We start from the raw sequence: 11,501 nt of genomic DNA on the forward strand, positions 1-11,501 counted from the left end.
AACTTCAAACCATATAATTTATCAGAGAACATCTCCGATTTTGCTGTTGTACTGTGTTCCTCTTTTCAAGCACTTATATAATGTGAGTGGAAACAGAAAACCCTAAAATAAGTGGGATAGCAACTGCAAGAAAAAATATCCCTGAAAAAAATATTTGTTCTTCTAAATTAGGTTGAGTTTTGGTAGTACGTCTGTTTATGCTTCAGTCTTGGTAACCCAGGTTGACATTCTTGGATTATGGGTACAGTTCCAACATACAGAGTTAACTACATTAGTTGTTCTGCCTCTCCATGACTGTTTCTTTCCTCATCCCTCTCCTTGCTTTTTTTTCTTTGCTTGGGGAAAAACCAAGAGATTGTCCATTGTCTGTATCTATTATCTTTTTTTTATTCCCTGGCTCACCTTGTTTCTGCCCCTTGGTGTCTCTCTTTTGCATCTAACTGTCATTTTTCTCTCTAGGATAATTGCTAAATGATATTAAAATTACATATGTTCAATGTAATGCAAAACATATTGCTGAAAATGACCTCTTCTGCTGTTATTTCAAGCAGGCCTAGGACTTGTACTCACTGCTCACAGAGTTACATTTTATACCAGTGCTGCAGAAATAGAAAAAAAGATCTTTTGGAGGAGAGCTCCATTGTATGCTTTGCTAGATTTTTTTTTTTCTGAGACTTTTCTAATTTACATACCTTACAGGCACACCTGGAAATCAATGCAGTGATCAAGTACCTAAATCATGTACTGGATTACGTGGCAAAAAATTATGATCAGTCTAGTCAAAACAGGAAAGAAAAAGTTAGGAGGAATTACCCACAGCTAATGCACAAAATATTAATGGATTTGTCCATTATTTGTGAAGTCTTACATAAATAAAGATGCTTTTATTTATTTTGTATAGGATTAGCTTAAACTGAAATAAAACCACTGTGCTCCTGAATGTGAGTCAAATGGAAAAAAATCTGAATGCACCTGTACATTAAATTATTAACTTTAATTGATTTGCCCTATATTTATTAAGAATGTTTCTCTAGACGAAATCTTTGTGATGCTTAGTGCACATATTACTAATCCAAATAATTCTCAAATTAGCATGACTTCTGAATTATTAACTAACCTATAATTAGTGTTGCATAGGAATCACTGGAATATGATGTCTTGATTCTTTGTGCCAGCTTGTAAAACTGTGTAGGAAAATGAGGAAATAAATGAATATTTTATAATCTAAGATTCTTCTGGCCACTGTCTTATACCCAGCCTGAGTCATAGCAAGCTGACAATGTATTTTATTAGTATCGAACAGGTATTGCTCAGTTAACAGCGTTCATGTTCCCAAACAAACTTGCCTAAAGGCCTCAGCTAGCAAGGCTGCTGGCAGTGTTCTCTTCTGTTCCTATTTTGGAGATTCTGAACTTATTCAAGTTTATGCAGTAGTCATGGCAAGCAATAAAAGCCTCTTAAAACTTGACCAGATTCTAATATCTCAAATCTAGTAAATTTAGATGGCTAAGTCCATGTCAGATCTAAAATACTTTTGTGATAATGTATCAGGATTCTATTAGACACAGAAATTAATAATTTCCCTTAAAGCTGTATAAATGTGGGTACAGGTGTATGTGTACACACACATACACACGTAAAACATATGTTAGAAGTTGCACAGAGTCTGTTTGCTAAATATTTGTTGATCACTTTTATTTAGGCTATATGAATGAGAATTGCCTTTAACTTTTTATTTAAAATACTGATGACACTAGATCACTTATGGTGAAATTAAAAGTAACAGAGAACATGAGAGGAGTTGTATTCTCTGAACTCTTGCCTTTATTTGAGTAGGTTTCAACACTTGCTTAATTGTCTCCTTACTCAAAGTTTGCAACACAAGAAGTTACCTCCTCCCTATAATCTAAACAATGAGCAATTATGTACCTTGTGCTCTAACCAAAATAAATCAGAGTTTCTTAGAGATTATGTTCTGTGAAAACTTGTGCTGATTGCCTCAGAATTTCCTCTCTACTCTGAAATCTATATAAATATTAACTCTGTGAATGGCTTGGCTTAAGAATGTCTTATTGCAGTGGGGGTTGTTTGTTTGTTTGTTTGTATTTCTGGTTTGGTCTGGTTTGGCTTTCTTTTGTTTTGCTCCAGATCAGTCTGGATTAAACTAAAAGAAAAAATTATTCACGTCTTTTTTTTTTTTCTTTTCTTTTCTTTTTTTAGCAACATAATAACATTGCATCTTTGGCAATACAGAAAATTTAATGAAAATCTAAATTCCTTGACACTGGATTATTTTATTTTTGTGTAGCACAACACGCAGAAGTGATATGAACAAAGATCTTGTGTATAAATTTAATAATGAATAATGCAAGTATTACAGTAATAATTTAGGTATTGTCTCTGGAGTGTTTTGTGCTTAATTGAAAAATCTGCAAAAGCTGGCTTTCTGTAACAAGCTGTACTCTGCAGTCTTGTTTGCAGGAAGCTATAGCTACATCGGTTTATACCAGACATATGCGTTACTCTGGAAACATATGGAGACTTACATGAGAGACATAAGTGGAAAACAAGGTTCTAAGTGGGAAACAACGTTCATTTATGAAACTCAGTTTCATAAACGAAGTGATTAATAGTAAAATAAATTTAAATTGAAGGGTATTGAAATATTTTTCAAAAGTGCACTCAATGACCCTCTTTAATGCTTGGGTTAGATGAGAAAGATATGGTTTTTTGCAAGAACTAGTAGTTTGACTGATCTACTCCAATTAATTCCATTTCACATTCCAGAAGGTAATGATAAATGTAATTGGAAAATAATTAGAAATTCTAGATTGCTTTTGTGGGATATCTGATCTGCTGCTTAATTTAACCTAAGTTACACTCAAATGTTTAAAATCTGAATATCTTTTACTCTTTCACATGTTAAAGGGCTGATGCAGCATCCATAAAAATTATCTGCTGCATAGAGATGACAAAGGTAATTTCATACATGTTTGCTGGACTTCTGATGGAACAGAAGTTTCTTTCTTTTAGAAGGCTTAAGAAAGAGATGCATAAGCAGAAATGCATTAACTACTTTTTCATACTGGATTTACCGCAAACAACAGCCACATTATCTCGTGTTTCAAATCTTAGCTTTCATGGGGATGTGCAATGTTTCTAATTTATGAAAATTGCCTTTTGAATGCATCTGGGTTAGGTATATGCAAGCAAGGAGGGGCCAGAATGACATCCTGTGTAGGGTGGCACTAATGCGTGAGGAATCAAACTACACCAACCTATCTTCCACAGCCACCTGATGACCCATCAGGCTAATATTCTACACTTAACTATCTTGCAACTATGATTCAGAAACAGCAAATAAGCCTTGGCAGAGCCAGGACACATGTTTTGCCAAGAACTCTATGAAATACAGACACGTTTAGGCACCAAACACATTCAGGTCTGAATGATGAATCCTCTCCTCAGCTGGCCTTCCTAGTACTTTTCCTAATACTGTCCAGACATTAGCGTTTTGTGCCAAATCAGCAAAACATTAATTCATCCTTCATTCTACAGCAATATCATAACAGCAAATTTAATAAAAATTTAAATCATAAAAGCACTGCTAACTACCACTGATATGCATTCTCATATACATAAATGATTTTTCCCATGTTTTAGTACCTCAGATATGGCTCTGTATATAATTCTTGCTACCGAGTAGACAGAGCACAGATTTATGCCAGCTTGCAGGGAAGAAGCTATCTTATAAACAGCTGGTCAAGTATTATAAAAGCAAGTTGTATGACCACAAGACAAAATACCTTCTTTAGCCTTATGACGAAGAACGGTTTTATTTTTGTAGGACTATATTTTCTGCCTGCAAAAAAGACTCAAATATAACTGTACTTCTGGAAACCATTTTAACCAATAGTTCAGCTGAATATTATTGGAACAATCAACAAACCATGTAATTTCCCACAATAATAGCTGGCTGTTTTCTGACCTGTAGATATTCATGACGTGTTCATGAATCTTTGAAAAATAGATCTCTGCGGTGGCAAACGAAGTTATGTCAAAATAACCATAGCATATGGTAAAGTTTCAGTATTTCTAGATTAATTTCCTCTTTATATTTGTTCTCTGAGAAGAAATTATAGTTTGAACAGCTGTGCTAAAATACTGGGAAAGAATTTTTGATGGAACATTGATAGTGATCTTGCAGGGCATATCAGTTGGGTGTAACATATGAGTTAAATAAAAATAATAGTTGGACTGAAAATTGCATTGGACCACAGTTTGGTTTGTCTTTGAAGCAATCTATCTGTTGTTTATTTGATTTCCACAAAACTTTTAGTTGGTATAGTTACAGAATATGAACTCCATGTATGTCTCCAACAACATAAAAACAAATAATAATGAGTTCCTTCTACATTCACAGGGATATTGATCTTCAGACTCTGTGTCATAAAACTTCTCCTGTCTTATCTTTGCAGTTACAAGCTTTCTACATGAAATGTTCCTATTTTCTTAATTTCCAGAGCAGAGTTAACAGCTGAACATTGCCTGCAGTCAGTTTGGTTTGTTTTGTTGATTTTTTTTCAATTCTGCACCGCTTGTTCTAAGACCCATTGCTCTAAAGCTTCTTAACTTTCATCTCTAGAGCAAGATAGAAGTGCCTTCCCTTTCTTAGTGTATTCAGACACCACTGACCTGATCAAGTGTGGTAGCACCAGATGCTGAGGAAGTCAACATGACTTCCACAGTTGCCAACATGATATCAACAGGAGTTTGAGCAGTACCATAAACTTTTACAGTCAGATTTCTTGTGTGAGATTCTTAAAATCTTTCTGTTTACAGTGTCAGTGGAGGCTTTTCTGTTTGATGAATAGGGTGTAAAAATGCTTTCCACATGAGGATATGCACTGTTACAATAGACAGTCAAAAGATGCCTTTCTTATGCCATTATTTCAACACTGAAATACTTAGGCAGGCTCCACCCATGGTACATGGTATGTGTCTTCACAGTCTCAAATCTGGCAGTAATTCATCCTGTGCAGACAATGCACCCTTCTGGTCATGGAGAGGATTTTTAAGTGAAGAACATTTCCTACAACAATATTTGGATAAGCCCATAAACTAAACCTGAGTAGCTTCTTGAGAAAGCAAATGTAAATTTGATTCAGCTGTACAAGTGTTTGCTATAATAATGAATGATTACCTCAATAAGCTGAACCACACAGGGCTGTCTCCTGACTGTGTCTCAGAGGTCTGGATCTGAGGAGGCTTTTTTTCCTGATACTCCCTGCCTCCAGTGTAACCTGCATATGCTGTTGGAATGAGACTATATTCACCACAAAGTACTCTGCAGTTGAGTGTGCAGTGATCTAAGAGTCAAGGAAGTAAGGTAAGAGGCAGTACTGCTAACACTCATTGCTGGAAAGAGAAGACAAGGAAGTTTTGGGCTTTGTTCATTCACATTCACAAAATCCAGTCATAGGTGGACTCATTCACAGGAGTGAAAGTAACAATTTCTATCTTGTGTTCCAAGTCCCAGTTTCCGAATGAGTACTAGGAGACAGAACACAGAGAAAAAAAGACAAAAAAGGAAGTGTCATTTTCTTTTCAGTGTATGTAAAGAAAAAATAGAACTTGGCTTACAGGACAATTTTTTGATTGCTTTAATATACCTCTTTTCTTCAATGGCATACTCCTACTTCTGTGAAATAGATACCTATGTATATGGACTATGTACTGTGTCTCTCTTCAGCCCTGCATCATTCCTATACTCTGGGAGGTATAAAAGTCAATCTGAGTTCAAGTTCTAAGCATGAAAGTCTCAATAAATAGTTGCATGAAAATTACTCCTGTTAGCCAAATTTATATAAACAAACTTATAATGCAAGCATTTTTGCTTTGCCTTCCTCACAAACTATTAAAAGAACCTGAACTCCCAACTTCACTCTCTAAGAAAATGCTGACACCTTTTGGTATGTTTTTTTATTAACTTTACATCTCGTAACAATTATTTTCCGTTCGTCTTTCTCGGCAAAGAAGAACCTTCAGGAGGCTAAGTTTATATTTAATTTAAAAACCTCTCCAAATACTTTTATATTTTATGGCAAGCAAAATCTTATTACACTAGCCTGTGACCACTAGACACCAAACAAAGCACAGATATGTCCCTGCTGAGGCACCTGAGTCCCTGAGATTACATTTTAAAAATAGATTAATGTACTGTGCAGGAACAAGGAGCATCCAAATTGTTGAAAGAAAATCTAAACAACAAATCTTCAGAAATAACATTTCTGAAAGCTATGGAATGCTTCATTTATGGATGACTTTTTTTCCTGTTGGTTATGGAGACAACATTGACTAAACACATGACCTGAAGATATGGAAAGCATTGTAACTATTTACCGTATGAATAGGATTAGAGGATAATTAGCTACATGTTCGGGAAGCAAATTAGAAGTTTTGGAAAACTGACTGTGAGTTCAATACATGGATGTCATGTTCATGTAGATAAAACCTAAATGATATGAATATGCAAAGATGTAAAGGAAAGGAAGCATGCATCAAACAATAGACTTGACATGAATGATATTTGGTGTGCCTTTTTCCTCCAAGATAAGCAGAGTGATTAACATTTGATTTTTTTACCAAAAGACACAGCTGGGCTTGCCAGGACAAAGCAGACTGCTGTGTGCCATGGCAGTTTTCTCCATCCCATGCTGCCAACATTTTCTCCTCCCTCCTCCTCCTCTTGCCTGCAAGTAGACCACAGGCAGCTGTGCCACAGGAAGAGGAGAACCTTGTGCCTCTCACTGCCAAGGCACAAGAGACAAAAAAAGGCAGCAGACAACAAAGACAAGCAGCTTCTCCTGCCTTCTGTGAGCAGGAAACAGCAGCAGAGACAGAGTGAGGCAGCTGCCCTGCACTGCCTCTGCTGCGCCCCAACCCCTCGTCAGGCTGGCTGGATGTCCATACCCTCAGCAGGCAGTGGATAAGAGGGGCAGCAGTCCTGGCAGCACCAGAGACCGAGAAGAGGGCCTTGTCCAAGGAGCGGGAAGACTAGCAAGTCTGTAGCTTCCATGACCTGATTCAAAGGTAACATGCCAGAGACAAAAGCTGGAGTACTAGAGAAGAGATGCTCCCTATGTTCCTCATATGTGAGACATGGGCAGAATGCTGGGACCTTCAACTGTGCACAACCACAGTCCAGGGCCCAGCCCTACACACAAGAACCCACTACAGTGTGGGAAAGACCCTGACCTGGGCTCTGTTTTTGTTCGTTGGACACAACCTGCTGCCCACAGAACAGTGGGACATGGCTTAAAGCACAGATGTGGCAATGGCAGCAACATCCACAGCACAAGGGCAGAGAGAGGCAGCTGCCCCACACTCCCCTGCTGCCTCCAGCCCCACTGCAAGCCAGCTGGACACCCATGCACTCAGCAGGCAGTGGGCAGAACTGGCAGCAGGGGTGGTCCTGGCAGCACTGGACACCAAAGCAGGGGCTCTGGCCAAGAGGGAGAAACAGTGGGAAGATAACAGAGACCAAGGAGGCACAAAGGGAAGAAAGCAGTGACTAACCACTGTCCCCTGGGGCAACAAAAACAAAGAGCTGCTGTAGGAGAACTTGAAATACATCAACATCCACACTACCTGGGTCAAGCCCTTGTACCTGGAGGGAAGTGATCGTCCCACTATATTCTGTGTTGGTGTCACATCTCAAGCTGCACCCAGGACTCGATGTGGGGCATACCTGTCCTTAGAAGTAGGGGTAGATGTGGCACTTAAGGGTCATGATTTAGTGATGGAGTTGACAGTGTTAAGTTAATCATTGGGCTTGATTATATTAGAGGTCTTTTGCAACCTTAATGATTCTATGATTCCATAATGGCTGACTAGGGGGAGAACAGGCATGTGGCATAAAATTTCAGCTGGCAGAAAAGGGAAAAAACTACTGAAAATCAGAAGACAAATGGCATATTAGAAAGAACAGAAGTAACTTAAGAACAAGCTCATGAGTTCCAGACTTACATATTTTGTTATTATTTCCCTTTCACAAAGATGTTGTTTATTTTCTAAAAGAAATATTTTCCATTTAGTGATCACATATATTTGTTATGAATAAAGAACCAAGGCGAAACTGCTGCATTTATAACCAGTCTCAAACCCCAATTAATTTCAAATCATATTTGTGATTCATTTGTGGATTCTCACATGTGAATTTGTAACTGTTTGGTCTCTCATAAATCCCTTTTATTACCCTTTATGGTACCACTACGAATGGGAAGATGGATACTGGCTTAAGTGGAATGTAGTGAAAAGTGGAGTGAATTCTTACTTTCATATTACTGGTCTTCAATATGAAATTTATAGATGATTGTGAGCTTGAGGATGATAGGGGAAGCATAGGTCAAAATCAAAACAATAGCACATATCTGTATCTGCATAATAGAGGTCAACATTAATCCTGTTTCTTTTGAAATATGACCCATATATTTTTGGCCCACTACATATTCACCCAAATCAAGGTAGAGGTAAGAGGAAGATAATTCCGGAAAGAAACCCCAAAAACAAACAAGCAAAAAAAAACCAAACCAAACCAAACCAAACCAAACCAAACCAAACCAAACCAAAACAAAAAAAAAACACCAACAAAAAAAACCACCACCCAACCCTAAGCAAAGATTTCAAATTATGTCTTATTTAGTAAAATTTCTACTATTTACTGTCTTTGTTGACAATCACAGTAATGACTATCATGTTTATGATTATTCTTGTTCAGCAGGGGCTGGCTCTTTAATGCAGAGTAAGCCTGTGAAGCCTGTGTATTATCTTGTTTTCTTTCTGTTAACTTGATTTATTTGGAGTCCCTTAACCTCAACACAAACACATATGAATATACACCAGCCATATGAATAAAAATCTATAGGAACTGTGATAAAAGAGAAGTCACATTAGTGCCAGGATTTCTTAAATTTGTTCAGGAATAAAATCACTGAGATCCATTATTTGTGAATACGATGTAATGATTAAATTAGGGATCTCCTGGGATCCTTAGTTTAGGATGTTTCCCGTGGAGATATCCCAAACAGCCTCAAGGCTAACTTTTGGCCATGGTACTATTCTCCATTTTATTTTCAACAAGAAAATGAAGAGCAAGATCCTGAAGAAGCAGAAAATCAGCTTCTGCTTCTGTACAGCTTAAAATTTTGTGTGGCTCTGGTCCTCTTGAAAACCTCTGCATATTGCTATGTAAGTTTCAAAAACAATAGGAATAATTTAATGTTCTGCTTATCACCTGGTCCTCATATATGTCACAACTTTTGTAGCTGAATATTTCAGATAAGATTTCTTATCTTAGTTTTTCACTTATATCCTCTATTATATTACAAAACACAAAAAAAATATGAATGATGTGCAAAGATTAATTTTAAAAAGCACATATATATTCAGCATTATTTTTATTTTGTTTCAAACATCAGAAAAAAAGTGAAATTGAGGGGATGCCAACATAAGTCAAGCAGCCTCATATTGAAATACGTTGTGCTGGGATGTCCTTGGGGTCTCATCCAGAAATATTACTTGTATCCAGCAGTGGTATAGCTATGTTATATAGTGTTCCAACTAAGCTAATCATCCCAGGAGGAATGCCATAATGATGTGACAAAAATATTTATGATTCTGAAGTTAGCTCAGGCATCTCTTCATCATGCTGCTTTGTAATATGTAGACATAACCTTCGAAGCTCATGATATGCAGGAAGTCAGATTAGATAGGTGACCTGGAGGCCAGCTTGGGCCCTCAGTTCTATTAATCTAGCTACATATCAGAACAAACCATAAACATATTAGAGGAAGCAGTAAAATAGCTCCATTAAACACCACATTAAGGGAACAAATTTCCACACAAGCCCAGGGAAAAAAAAGAAATAAAAGAAAAGGCAAGACATTCAAAGTTTTGTGTTTAGATAAGGTCAGAAAAAAAGGAAAAAGACTTCACAATAACATGTCCATTTCTTCTATGGTTTATAGAGAGAATGATGCAATTAAACTGGGGAAAACACTGCTGTGAGGAAAAAGAAAACAAACCCAGATCTTTTGCAGAACAATTGCACTTTCGTAGGTTTTGTTGCTGCATGTGTCCTGTTCTACTGTATTCCATATGATATCTAATCACCCCGATATTTGAACACCTTCCAATAATGCATTAAGCAACATAAGTAACATGTGCCACATGTTCATTCTCATTCTCACATCTTCTCCTCAGTGGCAGATGCACAAGAAATGCTGTGTCTAGAGTTCATTTCAGTAATAGATTCATGTTGCTGCATGTTTATGCTATAGGCAAAAAATAAGTGCTGAAGGAATTACTTTATAGCAGAAGGCATTAAGTTAGTTCTTCATTCATGGGTAAAGCATTGTAAGTCATTAGATCAGCCCCTGAAAATGCCTGCTGCTTCACAGACAGTCTTTAGGCTTTTTCTAGCAAGTGCCATTGCCTCGGGAGCAGGAATTTATTAAAGGAAGGCTAGAACTTTAGGTGATAATGCTAATATACTGGTTTGGGGTTATTGAACTCTTTCAAACTTGATGAGTTGTTATCTTTACTGTAGAGAATGGGATGAAGGTTTGAGCTGTTTACAGTAGCCAGAACTACTAAAAGGACAATCTGAAATGCTTTATACCACTTAGTGTTTCCTAGGCACTTAATGCTTCATGTTGGACTGAAAGGTGATGAGAGTTTGAATAACCCAGGCTAAATCATAATCTGCCACTATGTGACAGAGTTTGAACAGTGACAGTCCAGAAAGCACAGACTGGGAATAATACATTGTGTAAGAGTTTTTAATCAATAAGGAATATAGGAGTAAGCATGGACTGAGAATAATACATGGTGAAAGAGTTTTTCATCAATAAAGATTATAAGAGTAGTCCCAAACCCTGTATTGAATTGACCAGTTTTGGGTACAAATACCTTCAGCCAAGTAAGAATTTAAATTTTACCAAGTTGCTTCTTTTCCAGAGCATCAGCCAAGACCAGCAGTCATTCATCTGGTAGCTCATCTAAGTCATTATGCCAGGAATCAGGCACAATAAATATTCCTCTCCCTGTTCGATGTCCTGTTCTGATATTGAATATCACTATTTTTACTTTCCTTTTAGAATAATTTTGTGCAAGCAGGCAAGCATATGCATGCAGTCATAATATGTTTGTTTTCAGAGTTTACTGCAGTTTTGTCTGAACATTTTTGGTTTCTTGGTTTTTTTTGGTTTTTTGGGGTTTTTTTGTGCAGACAGGAGGACCTGTGCTAATAATATCTTCTGCTTAGTGTGGATAAGCAGCTCTTTGAAGCCACATAAGTAGGCAGACAGGCAGTCTTCAAGAACCTGGCTGTTTGAAACTGTATGCTTCTCTACAATTAAGAATAGAACAATTCCCAGCACTGCTTTTCTCTTGCTCTTCAAAAATAAATGGTTCTTTATTTAGTTGTGACTGGCTTTTTT

The sequence above is a fragment of the Passer domesticus genome, chromosome Z (genome assembly GCF_036417665.1).
Source record: "Passer domesticus isolate bPasDom1 chromosome Z, bPasDom1.hap1, whole genome shotgun sequence".
Taxonomy (NCBI): domain Eukaryota; kingdom Metazoa; phylum Chordata; class Aves; order Passeriformes; family Passeridae; genus Passer; species Passer domesticus.